General features: G+C 38.4%; 1 protein-coding gene across 4 annotated transcripts in view; it reads left to right on the top strand.

The window, feature by feature from the left end:
- Nucleotides 1-3148: 3148 nt before the first annotated feature.
- Nucleotides 3149-18125, top strand: part of unc5a (unc-5 netrin receptor A) — a 310292-nt gene continuing 295315 nt past the window's right edge. For 2 of the 4 annotated variants that reach the window (XM_079629755.1, XM_079629753.1), the window contains exon 1: nt 3149-3369. The gene's annotated coding sequence lies outside the window, so the exon portion shown is untranslated. The remainder of the gene's footprint in view (nt 3370-18125) is intronic. The other 2 variants (XM_079629754.1, XM_079629752.1) reach the window with 2 other exon arrangements.

Here is an 18125-nt window from a genome sequence, read left to right as displayed (position 1 = left end):
AAAACATGATTTCTGCCCGAGTCCTGTCAGATTGCTTTCCATTGGCTGTGGAGGTGAAGACGACAACTCTCAGGATTACCCGCTCGCTCATTCACGGCATCATCAAGCCATGCCTTTGTTTTGAATAAGCGACATCTAGTGGCAAAAATTACATACTGTGCCTTTAAGAATGGTATTGAATTGGAAGACACAAAGTACAGAAAAGAGAATATCCCATTTTTTTTGCAGAAGTAAAAATGAGTTGTGAACTGTGTCTCATGTTGACTTCAAGGTGATAATCTCAAATATGCATCACTGTTGCAGACAGTGTGAATCGCAGAGAAAAGAGGAAAAATAGTGAAGTGAGAGAAGAATGCTTAACATGACAGATGTAGTGGGTGTGTTGACAGAAAACAAAAGAGCTATGTGGGAAGAGATTTGAGCCAGGTTTAGTTTAAGGCAAGAACTATACAGTGCTATACTATTCTCTCAAGACCACAGCAGGAAAACTTCAGGAGTGCGAGCCTCTCATGCAGAAAGAGCAATTATATAGCAACACAACAAATCTATCTAATCTCCACTTTTCCCTCTTTTATTTGCTGTGCTCAAGCTTTCTGATGAAAACAAACAACAAATTAATCTAAGCCTCAAGCATATGAGTAATACATAATCAAGGTGAAAATCTATCATTTTGAACTGAAGTTTATTTAAAGGGTTCATACAAAAGCATAGTCTTGATCCCCATTTTTTTTTAATGGTCTATTTAAAAAGACATTTCAGGGTTGCAGAGTGGCAGAGAATGAAACATCCTCGTGTTTTTCACACACGCAGATCTCGAGAATTAACAGCCCTTTAGATCAACCTCAGGCAGCATCTTGGTGATTTTCTAAAAATATAATTTCAATCCACTGATTTTTCCATCTTTGTTGCCATGACAACACGTCTAAACAAGGAATGGTTACCCGGACAACAAGCCCGAAAGACAATCATTAAAGCCATCAGTGAAAAGACATGCTTGTTTTGCTCTGTGACTGAGGGCTAGAGCACTTGGGCAGGAGCTCTCGCTGAACCCAAATTAAACATTAAACAAGCCATCAGTGGGAAAGCGACATCAGTCCATCCCGTGCGATATCATTCTGGAACTTCTCCTATTTGATCTAATGAGCGCAAATGCGAATAACATATGTTTCTGATCACACCGACGGAATGCGATGAACTGATGGGATTTGTGAAATCAAAAAGATTGATGAGATTTCTAAAATGCCATTTAAAGTTGCCACAGTCCATAGGTGTGTCCGCACCCTTGACCGTGTCTCGGGGGTTGTTTACCTTCCCGCTGCATAGACATGTTAAATTGGCCCAATCAGAGCCCGCAATTGGTCCTGCATCGGCCCTGCTAACCCCACAGGTGATCCGGACCCCTTTCTCCTCCACTGACCATCCCAAACCGCACGAGCTTGTTGACTTACTGAGGGTTTGTTTTCCCTGCCCGCATCTCCATCAATGCCTGCTCATTGTACTGTAACAGTAGCTATCAGAGGAGAATTGTCACGGTGGCTGACTCACAGGAAATGGCCATTTCCTTGCTGATTGTGTCTGTTGTTTGCAATTTAGATGCCACCCCCGAACTGGAACGCTCCTGTGCTGCCGAGATTGTTCCTGAGTGGAGACGAGGTCTCTCGACACAATCAGAAGGCTTTAAGAGCAATCTGAATCACAGTCTATTTCACCAGTGATGCTCTTTTTTTTTTTTTTTTTTTTTACCTCTTCTCATTCTAGATGGTTTCCAGTGATTGTGGATCTTCAGTCACGGACGGTAAACAAATGAGTCACTGAAAGAGGTTCCATTCAGCTGTTTGGAAAATGAATCAAATTAGCTTTTTAGGTTAGTAGTCTGCTACGGCTCAGCCGTTGTTGCATTGCAATTTCCCTTATGTTGTTGCAAACCTATGGGGTTCTTTATAACCTTGGCCCAGGATGGCAGCTTCCTGACCTGTTTGTTCTGCACAGAACAAAGAGTTTTTTAAAAACTTTTTTTTAGGGATCATTATTCCGCGGTGCTGTGTAAAACAGCGGTACACCAATGCTCTGCCTCCATCTGCGAGAATGGCGTATTACTTTCTTGGGGGAATTAATTAATTCAGCAAAGACTAATATTTAATATTAATGTCAGGAGAATGAATAAACTCAAAGAAAAACACAACATTAAAAGGGTTAGACTAATTCAAGGATACTGGAGCAAGTAGATTGTTGTAGATTTTGGCGCGGTGTTGCAAATCGCTATAATGAATTAAGCAGCACAAAAAAAGTGCAGAAAAGAGAAAACTTTTAAAACCAAAACACTGTCTCCCAAGACAAGCAAAGAGCAAGTGAAGCCATGCATTACAAAGCTAAGGGAGCTTGTTTTAATATGACTTGCATATTCAATGCGGCCCAAGGCATGTTTGTATAGATATGAGAATTTGGAGAGAACGCCTGTTGGAATCTGCCGAGACCTTTGTTGGCACTTGTGCATACATAAATCATGAAAGGAAATAGTACATTATCATCATACATTATCATATCAACATTAATGCTTAGTTGTATGGGTGAGCAAAAGAGCCCTATCAAAGAATTCGACAAAGAACTTTAATAATAGAATAGTATATATAGGCCAGTGTGCACAGTATGGGATTTATTAGTCAAATTTTGGTTTGTTTTTTAAGATACAAAGTGGATTACAAATGCAAAATAACCAGTTTAATTTACAAGTTACACAATCTTTCTGATGAGGTCAGATGTCAACAATGCAGCTTAAAATATTTATTTTGAGTACTATTTCACTTACTTTTTTTAAAGCTGGCATGAAAAGGCCTATCTGAGTAAAACAGCTTCTTGAATGAGAAAAAATATAGGGCAGGACTTCATTTAGTCTATTACAGATTTGAAGGGCTGATGAATTATTAAAAAATAATGATGTGCATGGATAAATCATTTATAGTAAACACTGCAAAATTCCATAAAAATAAATTGTGCATTTTGATTTCATGGTGACTATGCAGTTTGCAGTGTATACTGCACAGTATTCAATAAGTAGAGAGTAGCCTAGTATCTTAAAAATTGGACCCTTTTCAAATCATGAGTTCTATTTAAAATATTTATTTGGTAGGGAATGGTAGCTTTAAAAATCATGAGACCCCCCTGAATGAACTCAAAACTGAAAAGACTTGGGAGCAAATAAATGCACGTGGCACCCTGCATGCACAGCACATTGATTGAGCATGTGAAGGAGGCACCCTCTCGTCTCAACTGAATTCTACCTTGTAAAAACTTTGGAGCTACCAATTTTACCGGGTACCGGAAACGGCGAAGGAAGCAGGTGCACGAGGTGGACGGAATTAGCGGAGTTCGGTAAGTTCGCGGTTATTTTTTGTACACGGTTTGCTGCCGTGCTGTTAGATAAACAAAACATGAGTTTATTCTGATCGTTTCGCTTCGTTCTGATCAATATTGCGTGTCTAGCTCTGTATCGTAAACAAAAGCAGACATTCATTTGAAATGTTTTGTTGAAATAATTGAGAATTTCTTGCCAGTTGGTGGCCTGTCTACCACGCTTTGTGTTTAATTGTTGGTGTGGATGTTGTTTTATAATGTATTTATAAGGTATTTTAGTCTTGCATAGTTAAGTTAAAAACCTAAATGCTCAAATGACAGTAGGCTAAAAACAAATCACAAGACAATAGCTATAACGTTAGCCAGTCAGATTATACTTTTTCTATAGGCCTACAGCAGCAAGACTAAATGAACATTGCTTTCAGATAACATAATTTAAAGTTAAAATTAAATGAACATGTTTGTTGTATTTCTAAATATCCTTGTTGTTTGTATGATACCATTTCATGTTTTTTTTATACTGAAAACATGCATTCGTTCTTCTTTGTTAAATTCTAATTATACATCTATTTTCATCCTTCAGTCGAAATTTAATTCACTGATTCTCAATTCAATTCTGAATAGAACCTATGCTGTACAAATTATATGTAAATTATAAATAAATTAGTCATTTGATGAGAGATCTGAGTAGGCCTAGCTGTGACTCATAGGGCCTCAATGCAGCATTAATGAAAACTAAATGCCACAGAATAGAAAAACTCTGCCAATAAACGTCTTACTTTGAAGAATGAAACTCATAAATCAGACGCTGAAATTAAAAGGCATTTGATAATGACAAATGGCTCCTCTCTACCCTCCTCACCGAGGATGGACTGATCTGATGTGTTGCCGCTTATTCCCACAGCATGATGGTATAGCATCAGTCTTCTGATGCTGGCCGTCGCTGATGGCTTGGCACAGTGGGAGCTTCAGAGCTCCAGGATAGCTCGGACGTCACAGTCTGCTGATAGCCAGGCTGGTTATACCTCACTAAGGAGCTCTGTATGTCTTGAAGAAAGCCTAAAATGAGAATAAATGGTAGGTGTCAATCCCAGTGGGGAGGGCCGGTCATCTGGAGAAGGAAAGATGTATGAACACATAAGGATGGGTAATTCCATCTCTCCACCAGGAGAGGAGACAAAATGACTTCAACAACATCTGTGCCTTGTAGTGAGACATTTCTAGTTGTTGTTTCTCTTTCTGGGTGAAAACTCTTTGTAGAGTGATTTAAGGTCTTTCTTTATAATGCTATCAATTTAAATAAGAAAAGCTAAGCAGTTGCAAAAGTATATAATAAGTAATAATAATAAGTAATATAATTAAATATATAAATAAATATATATAACGTCAGTTGACATAATAATTTGTACAGCATGTGTGCTATTGTGCTATTCGAAGTATAATTGAGAATCAGTGTATTTCTATTAATTAACTTAGATATAGGGTAGTTTGAATTTGAAAATGAACAAAGTATAATGAATGTTGTTTTCATTTAAAAAAAAATTTTGATTGAGGGGGAAAATAACAGACTGAGTACCGTAGATGGATTTGACCACAATAGGGTAGACACAATAAATATGCTCAAAAACAAAAGTGAATTTTGCATAATAGGTCCCCTTTGAATGGGGCAAGTTTTAAACCTGCTTTTATCCTCTTAACATCCTTGATGTGTCATACAAGTGCCCAGCCATGTTGTGTGATTCCTTCAGAGTGAACACGGTGAATCTGACTGCATTAGATGTGAAAGATGTTAATAAAAATGATGTTAATTCAACAAGCGCACATACCTGTATTTACTTCCTGTTTTCGGTCGAAGTCCACAGTAGTCGATTTTCGAGTTCACGTGCGTGATCATAGGTAACTAAGCAACAGTGGAGACTTAGACTGTCAGCTGTCAGCCAAAGATGGTGCTGTGTGGTGTTTTGAGAATATCAGCTTTGATGGATATTTGTAAAAAAAAAAAATCATCTTAGTTACCTATGATCACGCGCGTGAACTCGACAGTCGACTACTGTGGACTTCGACCGAAAACAGGAAGTAAATACAGGTATGTGCGCTTGTTGAATTAACATAATTTTTATTAATATCTTTCACATCTAATGCAGTCAGATTCACCGTGTTCACTCTAAAGGAATCACTCAACATGGCTGGGCACTTGTATGACACATCAAGGATGATAAGACTAAGAACTGGTTAAGTTTAAAACTTGCCCCATTCAAGTCAATAGGGTGCAATTTTTAAAAAGAGGATAACACTGTGTAGGCAACACCGATTTTTGTCGTTGTTCTCTGTATTGACAGCACTCCAAATTTCCTAAAAATTGAGCTCAATGTTAAATTTGACCGAAGTTCTCCTTTAAGGATTAAAATGTCAGCTATTGCGTGTCTTGAATACTCTCATTACAATGAGGTGTGTGGACTGTTTTTTATTGTGTTTTATTGTATTCCATTGAGGGAAAAAATACAGCATATCGTTTTTTTGACCAACCAGAATTCTGTAACAGAATCAGTTTTATAACACAATATAGAACAGAATACTGAACAAACAGTTTTTTTTAATCGCATTTCAGTACCTTTGGGACGAAGCTTTAGGATGAACATCAGATTGCGCAGACAGAATTAGAACTGCAATAAAGAATACACGAATAAATTGAATTTAATGTCATTGATTTGAGGGCATTCTTCTTGAATAAAATAGTTTAATGAAAGGCCTGCTGAACAGATCCTCACTGTGGCAAAGCATAAAAATCATTTGTGTTTTATCCCTGTCTGGTGGGTTTGTGGTGAGGGCAGAGTATAATCAATCAATGAAAGACAAGAGGAACGGAAATGCTGGCTGCAAGGTTAAGAAAAAAACACTGACATTGTGAGGGACTGTATTGTCTCTTGTATCCATGATTTGGAAAGAGTTTAAATAGCACTCGACGGCAATTTACAAAACTACAATAAAACGCTTTGTTCATACTGTCCATTGCACAAATTAAAACTTTGAGCATATTTGCCAACTTCAAAAGTTTTGCTTCCCAAGCCATAAAATTAGAAGAAATAAAACAGAGGAGCTAGTTTTATTACCAACAAGGTCATCTCACATTTTCTACCCTTGCGTTAGAGCTAATTTTTGCACATCACACGCAAGTTTGACACATTTAGCTAATGAGGCTTTTGTCTTTGGACTTTCTTTGGAAACTCAACAGCATTTCAGAAGAAAAGAGGTCCTTTCGAATACAAATTTAGGAGGACTTGGGAGGAACTCCAGTGCAGAAGCCCACACATATTCCCGTGTGAGACTGTACACATAGAAAAACAAATGAGAAAGGAGATTTGTAAAATTAGTTTCAATGTTGATTTAAAACACTCATTCTCAGCGACGCTTTGGGTGTTGTATGAATCACAGGGCTTGTTGATAAATGGAAAATGAAATAACTAATGACTGATTACAAAAGTGAACAGGGAGTTTCCTTGGAGACAGTAATTCAAAGCTTTCAGATATTCTGCATACAATGGCATGTTAAGAATGGATCTGCATGGCTTGCAACCATATTTAACAAATTCAACATGAATAAACCATGCAATACTGCAGAGTTGCTTGCAGGCCATACGGTCGACAAAGATAAACCGATATTAATTACAAAATATTGTAGAAAAGAAAGATGAAACATATTTGAACAAAGCAGTATATATCACCAGTGGAGAGCTGTAAAAAATGCCCATTCATTTTTTTGAATACATTTCGGTTTATTGCTCCATAAATCCTGGTCAACGCTTTGCTAAAGTACAGCCCCCCAAAAAGAAGTATAGACATGCGGAAGGAAATATGTGTGATTAGGCCAAAAGAATGGTCTTGCCCTTTCTCACCTTGTGTAATGGTTCAACCACCACAGTCAAGAGCTTCGTAGTGGGTTAATGAAATCTCCAAATTTCCCCTTTGAGAAAAGAATGTATTGATTGGAGACTGCCGGAGGAATCCAATATCTCCATGGTGATCAGATTAATCATTTCTGTTTGCACTTTAAATATTGGGTGGATGCGGTCAAGAATATCATATCTTTGATACATGAAACGCCCGATTTTCTGTCACCATAACCGTCGTAAACAAGACCATAATGTGTCAATGTCACAACAAACGCAGGCATGGCGAGTAATGAATATTATGAGGGTTTTGTCAGCTTGTGCAAAGTGTGTATATGAATGGAGGGTAATATTAGTCAAGATTGCACTTTCTTTTATGTCCTCCTCTATATCGATATCTGTTTAATCAATAAAAGCACTTCGTCTTTAGCCACGCCGGTCAGTGCAGGGCATGAGTTGTGATTCTCAACCCAAACCAAAGAAAATTCATTTCTAGCGCTGCCATGTTGCGATTGTTGTTACTAGTGTGAGTAGAATCTTTGAGGAGCCCCTCAAGGACGCTTACTCAAGCATGCGACCGTGGTGTAGTTATGGCCTCGTCACAAGAGAAATTTGAATTTTTTTAAATTGATCGAACAGGTCCAAATCAAATGAATCAGATCAAGGGTAATGGTGGGCCTCATCGGGCAGGCTTTTCTCCCTGACGTGGAATTGGGAGGGATAAAAATGAGGCGTACGAGCGTGAGCTGATCACTATTTTGTTCAGTGTCGCAATCAGACGGAAGCCCCCAGGACTTAATGTGAGGCAAATCTGTCCAATAAATCTACAGGTTCCCACAACAGACTAATGAAAACTAATGGACAGCTTGTGAATAGACTCATCCATCCTGCTTGTTTTCCCTGACCGGCACCATGTAAGATGTAACTGCCGTACCTCGTTCCGCTTTTAGGGCTCTTTAGATGCAGGCTGTTCTCGGAGCAGAACGCAGGCCTCTTGAACAGACTACAGTGATTCTTTGAGTTTATGCTAACGCACGTGCACGCAAACAAACAAGCTTGGCAGAATAGACATCACGGTTGGCCTGGAAAACACGGATTAATCCTGAGAATAGACATTTTGTGTGAAATTCCATTTCCAGCCTGTGAGGGGAATGTTTCGAGTGTATAGCACCAATCAATTCTGAAGCCAGGAATTCAATGATCGGCAGTGATTACTGTCGTAAATTGCTTTTCATCTTTGATTTGATACGGGCTATATCTGTTGTGAATTATTAGTGTGTTGCTGCTGATGATATGAGTGGGCAGGCGCTCAAGCTTTTGGAAGCACAGACACACAGACACACAGACACACACACACACACATCCAGATGTGCTCAGACTGATCTCAGACCAGGCAGCCGCACGGACAAATAGAATGTGACTTTGATTTTTCACCTCATTTCATTCGCAACTGTCAAATTCGTTTCCATTCCGATGACATCTCCTTTACCGTGGCACAGCCGTTATGGTTTTGCTTTCTAAAAAAATGCGATGGAGAGAAGATAAGGCAGCTGTTGCCCGGCACTCGTTCCCATAGAGTGTGTCCTAATGCTTCCCCCTGTGCCATTCAAATGACTCACGGCGGAAAACAATGAAGTCATGCAAATGCCCTCTCTGGAGTGCCTCCCTTCCCGTGGACAAAAAGTGTTGACAGGCCAACCTTGAATCCGTGCATGACCACAGCTTCTGATTTCTGCTAGATATTTTTGTCGCTTGAGAATGTGAAATCGTGTTCGGCAACATAGGCATTGCTGAATATCAATTTGTGCACCTGGAGGAAAGATGCATTGTGCGTCCCAATATGGTAGGGTGGGTTCATTATTATTCTTAATGAAAAACACAACAACAAAACAGTATAATGACAAACTTACTTAAAAATGCACTTACATTTAGTTTTGAAACCAAATCTTCCTCCGTCGTCTTGTCAGTCAAGACAAGAGTGAGGCGAAATGAGCGAAGTGAGGTGAAATCTTCTCCTGCTGCGACTCTTGTTTGGTTCACGCTGAATTGAGCTGACACTTTTTTTTCAGTTTGTAATTGTAGTGTCTGTTCTCTAACTGAACAAAATTATTTTTATTAATAGAAAAAAATTCAAAAACATTGGGGGCGGTGCCGCGGTGGGCAAGTGATGTAACCGGTGTTGCGGCTGAACACTGCAACACCGGCTATCGTAACAAGCCTATTATGGAAGTCCTACTTTTTCGAGGCACTGTACTTATAATTTTCGCTAATTTTGGGATAGCGCTGAATTGTATTTACTCTTCCTGGAATGGTTGTCTGGTCTGGTACATCCCCTGGGGTACACTATAAATAAAAAAACAATGGTGGCAAATAGATGTTTCTAGACGACCTCAAGTCCCAGGTGGGATCTGACCACATGAATAAGATATGGAGGCCGTAACTACATCCTGTCATCGGCATCTTGCCGTCTCGATTCCCTTTGGGCCGTGCGATGAAAAGCCCTGAGACGATAACCCGGTCTTTGCTGGACTGACCAGTGCTTGGATAAACTAGCTCATGTTGCAGCGTTGTCTTGATGCAGAGATTTATTAGCCATTGGGGACAGTTCAAACCCTGCCTCTGTATTGTGCAGCTATCTGAACCGTCTCACGGTAAGAGACACTGCCGGTCTGCCCTTGTGAGGATTTATTTAGGGGAAAGTGATAGACTGTATATCAACCCTTGTTCTCTTTTTTCCCCTCCCTTTCTCTCTCTCTCTTTCTCTCTCCTTTGTCGCACGCTTCATTTTCCAGCTCCTCCTGAAGTATATGTTTGGCTGTAGCCGGGTCTCTGTGACAGCTCTGCAGTCTCCTGTTGTCATGACGGCCGCCATGAGTGATGTTGCCAGGGCTCAGGCCCTGGGTAATCCTAATGAGGCACAGCATTAGGGCCTGCTCTCAAATGCTTTGTCAACAGGCTTCAAGCTATCTTCCATTAGGACTGAGCTGCTGCAGTATTAGCGGCTGGTACATCTCTTGGTTTCGATAAGGGATTCGATGGTCTAAAGGTTAGATGGCTTCATCAAGTGCCGGGAGTGATGGCTGGCATCCATATAATCAAACTCACAGGTGCTATTGTTATTCAAATGAATGTCAATTACATGCTCCGCTCAGTATGTTAAGAGGAGTAAACACCTGGGCTGATGAACTCCGCCTGGGGGGTGAGAAGCCGGTGTCATTAGCATGCCTGTTAATTTATTTGTCATGTTGATGGAATGGCTTGTTTAATTCTGCGTGTGTGGGTTAATTTTTTTTCAAATTATTTTGTTTATTGTTTGTTAGGGTGTCTTTACACTTGTAGTTTGTTTCTCTTGATTCTTTTGGTTCGGGCCAAAAAAGAAAATGATACATTTAGTCCTGGTTCGCTTGGCTTATAGTTATTTTTAACACAGAATCTATATGAAACAAAAGGCATAAGGATAATGTAACAACCTGATTAGACAGTGTTTATGACGTATATTTTGCGAACTTATCGAATAGGCTTGCTGCGGTAGTCTGTGTTACCCGTGTTACAGAGTGTCCAGCTGTACGTTACATTACTTGCCCACCACGGCACCGCCTCCACTGCCGTTTTGCTTTTTTATTGAAATAAAAAACATTTAGTTCAGTTGGATAACGGACGCTAGTGCACGCTGCAATTATAAACTGAAAGCATCTGCTTTGCTCCATACAGCATGAGCTGTAGAGTCACAGTGCAGCAGGGTTCAGATTTCACTTATTACGTATCAAGTGTAAGGAGAGATAAGATGACTGACAGGACGATGGCATAGTATTTGGTGCGCAACAGATTCTAAGTGTCAGTGACAAATATCTCATCTTGTAAAAATTTCATTGTGCACTCCGTACTGCTGTTCCCTATACACAGAGGAGTACCCATGGTCGCAAATTTGAAAGTGAAAAGCAAGCATACATTCAAAAGAGGTCTTGCATATAGATAGCTGCTCCCAGATGTCTGTAAGTTATAGACTGAATTTGTGATCACACGTACAAAGGCGAAAGTGAAAAGCACATACATTCATAAGCGCTGAAGCAGGCCAAGACCCCTGCAAAAATAATGTTGGCTCAACATAAAAAAATTTACGCAACAGTTTGCATCAATTTCTTGGAGTTATGATAACTGATTGCTTACATCATACCGGTAAGCGTCGAAGCAGCCCTAAACCCCATGCACTCTAAAAAATAATGTTGGCTCAACATAAAAAATTAACGCAACAGTTTGCATCAATTTCTTGGAGTTATGATAACTGAAAATATTGAATTGAAATTATTTTCAACCAACAAGCTATATTGAGTTAGAGGAACCTAATAATCAGTAACATAAACACATTTTTAAGTTGATTACTCTAAGCCGCTCCAACTACTTGAGTTGGATGTGTGTGTGCATATATATATCTATCTATATATCTATATATCTATCTATCTATCTATATATATATATATAATTTATTTATATACATTACCACACACACTGTAAAAAAAATTTGCTGCGATTATCACAACTTAAAATCCAACATTGTTTCCACTATAAAAAGTATGTGTTCATGCTTGACTTAAAATATTAAGTTTAGTTAACTTTAGTTTAGTTTAGTTAAGTTGGATATTTAAGTTATCTCAACAAATTTTAAGTTGTTATAACTAATCGCAGCCACAATTTTCCAGTGCAGTTTTTCATTTCTAAAGTCTTTAACAAAAGAAAGTACATGGTTCAAGAGATAACACTGCCATCCAGCGGTAGGGTTTAAACAAAAAGCCACTGACACGAATCCTGGATGTTAACAAAAAACAAACAAACAAATAAAATAAATAAATAAATACCGATACAGTGTTTTTGAGAATCGATATAGTATCGGCAAACATATCGCGTTATTCACATATTTTCTTACACCCCTATAAAATAATGTTTGCAACTTAAAGGGTTAGTTTAACAAATGATTTAATTAATTATCATGTCGTTCCAAACCTCCAAGACTTTCGTTCATCTTCGGGATACAAATGAAGACCACAAATAATTTATAATGAAATCTGAGAGGTTTCCATTGACAACCTATTCAACTACCAAGCCCCAAAAAGGTATAAAGACATAATTAAAATAACCCATGCGACTCCATTGGTTTAACCCCAATGTTATAAAGCAACACGAGTGCTTTGTTTGCGAAAAACAAAACAAAAAACCCTTATTTTACTTTTCTTCTTTTTTTACAATCTCTAACGTGCGTTCACGAGATGCGTGTTGTGGACGCGAGAGCAAACGTTGTTGCTTGAACCTGCATTGGAGATTAGCCTAATTATTTTGTAGCTCTCAGATTTCATTAAAAAGATCTTCATTTGTGTTCTGAAAATTAACAAATTTCTTACAGGTTTACGTTTTGTTTGTGGTTACGGTTAGCAAGTTAACCAATTGGCCAGATAAGTTAACAAACTGCTATGCAATTTAGCAGAAGGCTGACAAGAAAAAGCAATTGATTAGCTAAAATAAAATATGACCAACTGGGTGTGGGATTTGGCATGATGCTGGAAAAAAAGCCTGCACATGCTGCCCCAAAACTCAAACACCTGACACCACACAGCTGCAGTTCGGCTACAGAATGATAAGTGAGGTGAGCAGTTCTACAAACACTCTAATGGAAACTCGGATGCTCGACATCATCAACCCAGTAACTAAGGATTATGTGCTGAGTTTGAACACTGTAGTACTTAGTTCTCTCAGAATTCATCATCTTTCAGTATATTGAGATCATTTAGGCAGCTGGCAACTCGGTAAACTCTGAATGACATTGCCAAACAGAAAATGTGATGGAGAGAGAGGAGAAACTCATAAAATCCCTGTTCAATAATTCAGTGGGTAAATGTGATCTGGCTGTCCTATGTTTATAAATCTTCTGCCACCCACAAATGCATACAACGCCTCTGGGGTGCCAGTTTTTGTGAAGATCCCACAATAACAAAACTCAGAATGAGGCAATATTACAGGCGGGAGAGAGGACAGGAAGTTCACTCTGTCTTCTCCAATATATGTGTAAATGTAGGCACTTTTAAGCAGCTGGCTGATGAATAATGGAACTGATCTGCCCTTGATATTCATTGGAGTAACCAAAGCCACTCAAAACTAGAGGAGCCAGGGTCGCGACCCCTCCCTCTGCTTGCTTTCCCCTTCTATTTGCTGGGCAGGTTAAAAGTGAGATACAGAAATGGGCCATGCACTGATTCTGTGGGTTGTCTTTGAATGCTAGTCACACCCTTTCTGTTGTCACTCTTACACGAAGAAAAATGCACAGCCTTTGCGCTGGACTTCTGAAATTAGGAGGCAAAGTTATCCTCTCTGGTTACTCTTTTCTACTAAAATGGTGCTGGTTGTTGTGCCGGAGCTTGTTCTTGGCCACAGAAGCTTTTAAGATATAGCCCTGTGTGTTCACCATCTTCAGAACCGAATTATCATCTCATTAGGGAAGCATTACAATATATATATCGGTCATTAGCTTATTAGTTACTTTCAATTTATTATGTGGCTGATATTGGATATTTAATTGTGCATGTTGGATGTTTAGTTTAATAATTAACATTTAGATTAACTTTGCTGTCATGCTCACTTAAAGTTAATCTTTAACACTTTAACAATGCTATTGTTTTTAAATTAGTGAATTAGTAAAGTTGCGGTAAAGTGAAGTGGAGTAGCGACAGCTCTTGCTCTTCTGAATTGTGACGTACATCTGAGTGGAAAACAGATTATCAAAATAAAAATAATAATAATGATTCTAGGGCAGGCACTTAGTTCAATCCATTGGTTGTTGATTGGATGGAGGCAGATCTTAATATGGGCTTGCAGTCGATTGTAAGAAAGGGGTGGGGTTTATGCGGACCAAATAATTGGAGAACTCCAGCATGTCATCAATCCACAAATTGTCCCAAAAAAATCAGTGCATAAATTGTAGCAATAAAGGCAAGTTCACACCAAAAAAATCCAAGTCTAAGATTGAGTTAATGACATTTGATTAAAAATGACAAGGTCGTACATGCATGCATTAATCATTCACAATGTTCACAATAATTGCTCAAAAAGATTAGTAACATTCAAATTCGAGAACATTTTAATTTCATGCCGACTTTACATGTAATTTTTAGCAAATCTCAAAAGGAATAAATTTTTTTCCATTTCCTACATTGTAGATGTGATGCCTAAAATCATTTGTAGCATTTCAAATGATTGATTTTGACTTTTTATCATTTTAGACAAAATAAAAATGCTTTTTTTCAGCCATTGAGCATAACATAAAAATAATCACCTGCTTATTAATATCAGCCAGAATGTTAATGTTGATGTATCCCTAGACGTAAATGACGACATTACTTCATAAGTTAAGATGTAAATAGTGCACCGCAGTCTTTGTTTACAAGTCTTATGAATCTTAAATTCTCTGGTGTCATTGTTAAACAGTGTTACTTTAGAGTGTTTTGATCTCATACTTTTTGTTTTAAATTTGTACTGCCAATTATTTTCTCACCAAATTTTTTGAAGGAGGCCCTGCCTCCCTCTGATCCTCTGCAAAAACGCCCCAGTGGGGTGTAGAGCTGCAGTTTAAGGGCCATAGAGAAAGGACAGGGTGAAATAAATTTCGGCACCCTGCTGAGATGACTTTGTTTGCCTTCTCTAGGGAGAGATGCACACGCTTCAGCATGCTGCAACACGAAAAGCTGTTCTTGTGTTTCCATTAAAAATGAATGAAAATAAATGAAGTGGATCAGCATATAGCTGGCATGAATGATGGGTGGAATCGTGTCCCATGTGTAAGTCTTTTGTTGTAAATAGATACGTTCTGTAAAACCCTGTTTAGATATTTACTGTCATTGTAATGTATTTTCATGCGGCTGCATTCTAAACCTTGAGTGGAAGATATGAAGCATCATGTACTCCGTGCAACTGCAACATAATATTATTCGATATGAAATGCGATGGGAATTGCCTCATCGTGAATCTTGGATAGAGAGCATTTTCTCTCTTCACACTGCACTGCACCTTTGATGGAGTTAAACTCACTGCAAGTCATGATAGCCAAAACATAAGACGATATTTCCCATTACCTCTGACACGTTTCAAATCTAGCGCTGAGCACGGCAGCCTGGACTGATGCATCATGCTGAGAGCTGGCTAACTAACCCTCCTATCGAACTCGCGAGGTCCATACATTACAACGCCAAAGCGCTAATGAACGCCTCCAGTTTATTTATGACCCTTTTGTAGTATGAGAAATTTTACATAATCATCTCTCATGATTTAATCCAACCATAAATACTCCGTAATACTTTTGGAATTGCTGGCATAGCTCTTTTTAACCATTAACTTTTGAGATGTTCTAATGTGCTAGAGTTTTACCAAAATAATGCTTTTGCAGTCCGTGGAAATTTTTCTCAATTGCTTATGCAATAAAATTGGTCAAACTAAAAGAACGAGTCATTTATCAAAACTAAAAACATTTATTTATCTGTTCCACACATTGTAAACCTGTTTAACCTTATTTTCAAAACTATGCAGCATTTGATCACGTAGAAAGCACTAGCATTCAAAAACCATCACAACCTAAGTACACTTAACTAGCCGTCTCACCATGCGAATGCTAGTAAGTGAATTTGTACAGGCAGAACTTCAGGATGAATAAAAAGAGCTACAGATGACTGAATTAATTGGCTTCGAATCCAAACAATGCAGAAATTGCTCAAATTAGAAGATGCAGGAGAGGAAGCTCAAGGATAAAATTTGTCTGTGATGAGATCTTATACTGTAGTTGATCTTCTTTATGGAATGCTGGAAAATATGTGATAGAAATCTGCTTATTGAGCAGTCTTTTGCAGGCAGTGGAGGCGGCTTGTGAGAACATTATACCTTGGAGTCTTGCCTGAAGTTCATGAGGCAAACAGGAGCTTTTCCTCCCGTTGTCTGGCCTGAGCTGCAGTGCAATATTGTCTGTGATGTAGATGAGATTCGCTGGCCTGACCCTGAAGATGCTGATTCACATTCTATAGAAGCTGTTTCTATTTTAAAGGAATAGTTTCGCCAGAAATGAAAATGCTGTCATTTGCTCAATCTCATTTTCTTCTGTGGAGGCCAACAGGTGATTTTTATTTTATTTTATATATATTTTATATTTTATGGACATAAAGGCATCATAAAAGTGCTCCATACCACACCATATGATAAGTCTGTTAATTACTAAGACTCTCGAACTGTGCGAGGAACAGATCAAAATCCATAAAAACACAAAGCTATTGTGTCTCTTTAAGAGACTCAAGCAATGTAGAATATATCACATCTGTTAGCAATTAGAAGGGATTGTATGTCATTTTATATAGCATTCAAAGCAGAAATTATGCTAGTTAATTCTATCAGTTTATTTGTCTGCCTGTGTAAAGTAGTTGTTTACATTTCTACTGCCATACGATTAGGGATAAATTTCGATTCAAATAAAGTAACAAAAAATGTATTCTAAGTATTATTTTTAAATAATTTAATTATAGCTGAATACCATGAATAAAATCAAGTCTAAAGAACACTTTCACTAGGAACTATATGGTTTAAAAATACTATAGAAAATACAACTAGCCTAACAAATATATATTTCAAGCGTTATAAAAGACAAGTAAATGCTAGTAAAATAAAAAATAATAATGCTGTCACTTTAAGTGTTACACATGCATTTTCTTTGTCAAATGTTTACGTTCACTTAAGACAAACGTGTTTACGAGGATATTTTGGCATTTTTGTGTGCAAAAAGAGAACTCATTTCAGTATTGCGCTCTATACAATATGAGAGGCAACTTCCTGTGTGTCGCTTTGGATGTGTCGATTTTCGATTTCCAACTCTACATTTGACGAAGAGCAAAATATGCACATTGGGCCTCATTCATGAAACATTCGTAAATATACGAGTAAATATGTGAGTGATCTGCGCGTAAAGAGACCTTCCCGAAAATTCTTCTCCTAATTCACAAATACTTCGTAAACGTCAGATGTGATAGTGAAACGTGTGTGTGTGTGTTATGAATTCCAATCTGTCGTAAATGGGACGCGCGTTCACGCTCATTCTCAATTACCATAAATCCCGCCCATTAAATCCGACTGACAACTATATATGGGCATCATACTATGACACCAAACGAAGGATTTCAACATGTCTTCTTAAAAGCGAATGAAAAATAAAAAATTCTCATTATCAGATAATATTTTATTATCAGAAGTTCATTCAAAACGCCACATAACAGGGCCGGATTAACCATTGGGCAATTGCCCAGGGGCCCAGGACATCTAAGGGGCCCTGGGCACCGTCAAATATTATGTCAAATATTATGATTAAAATGTCTCCACGATCTGCTTTTGAATAAATATCGTAGGATCGTGCATTCTATCAGTTTGCAGTTCTGGCGCCTCCGTCTCAACATAGCCTACTGTACAGCGCGACGTATATTCACATGAAATGCAGAGGAACGGGACACTGTAGTTTATAAAAATTAATTATTTGCATGTGCTTTAAAGCCTTGCCGGTTAAACATGTCATTCGCTGCTGATGCGCTGTTCTAACGGGCTCTTTTCTGAGCGCAATAACGTTACACCCGCCGACGCGCACATGCACTAAAAGCCTACAGCGCCTGTTATTTCAAGCGTACATAGTGGCGTATCAGGTCCTAAAAAAAGCAAGCTTGGCAGATATTACAGATGCAGTTACTGGAGTTTCATCTGTTAATCGAACAGTCCCAGAAGTGAAGAGAAAATGGTTCGACATGAAGCTCGACTGCAAAAAACGAGTTCACTTCGAAAAAATATAGCCGAGCCGTATTGAGCAATTAATTATGTGATTAAAGT

Source organism: Phoxinus phoxinus (assembly GCF_949152265.1).
Source record: "Phoxinus phoxinus genome assembly, chromosome: 12".
NCBI classification, from domain to species: Eukaryota; Metazoa; Chordata; class Actinopteri; order Cypriniformes; family Leuciscidae; genus Phoxinus; species Phoxinus phoxinus.
Note: the sequence above shows the minus strand (reverse complement) of the source record. Positions and strands in the feature narration are given on the sequence as shown.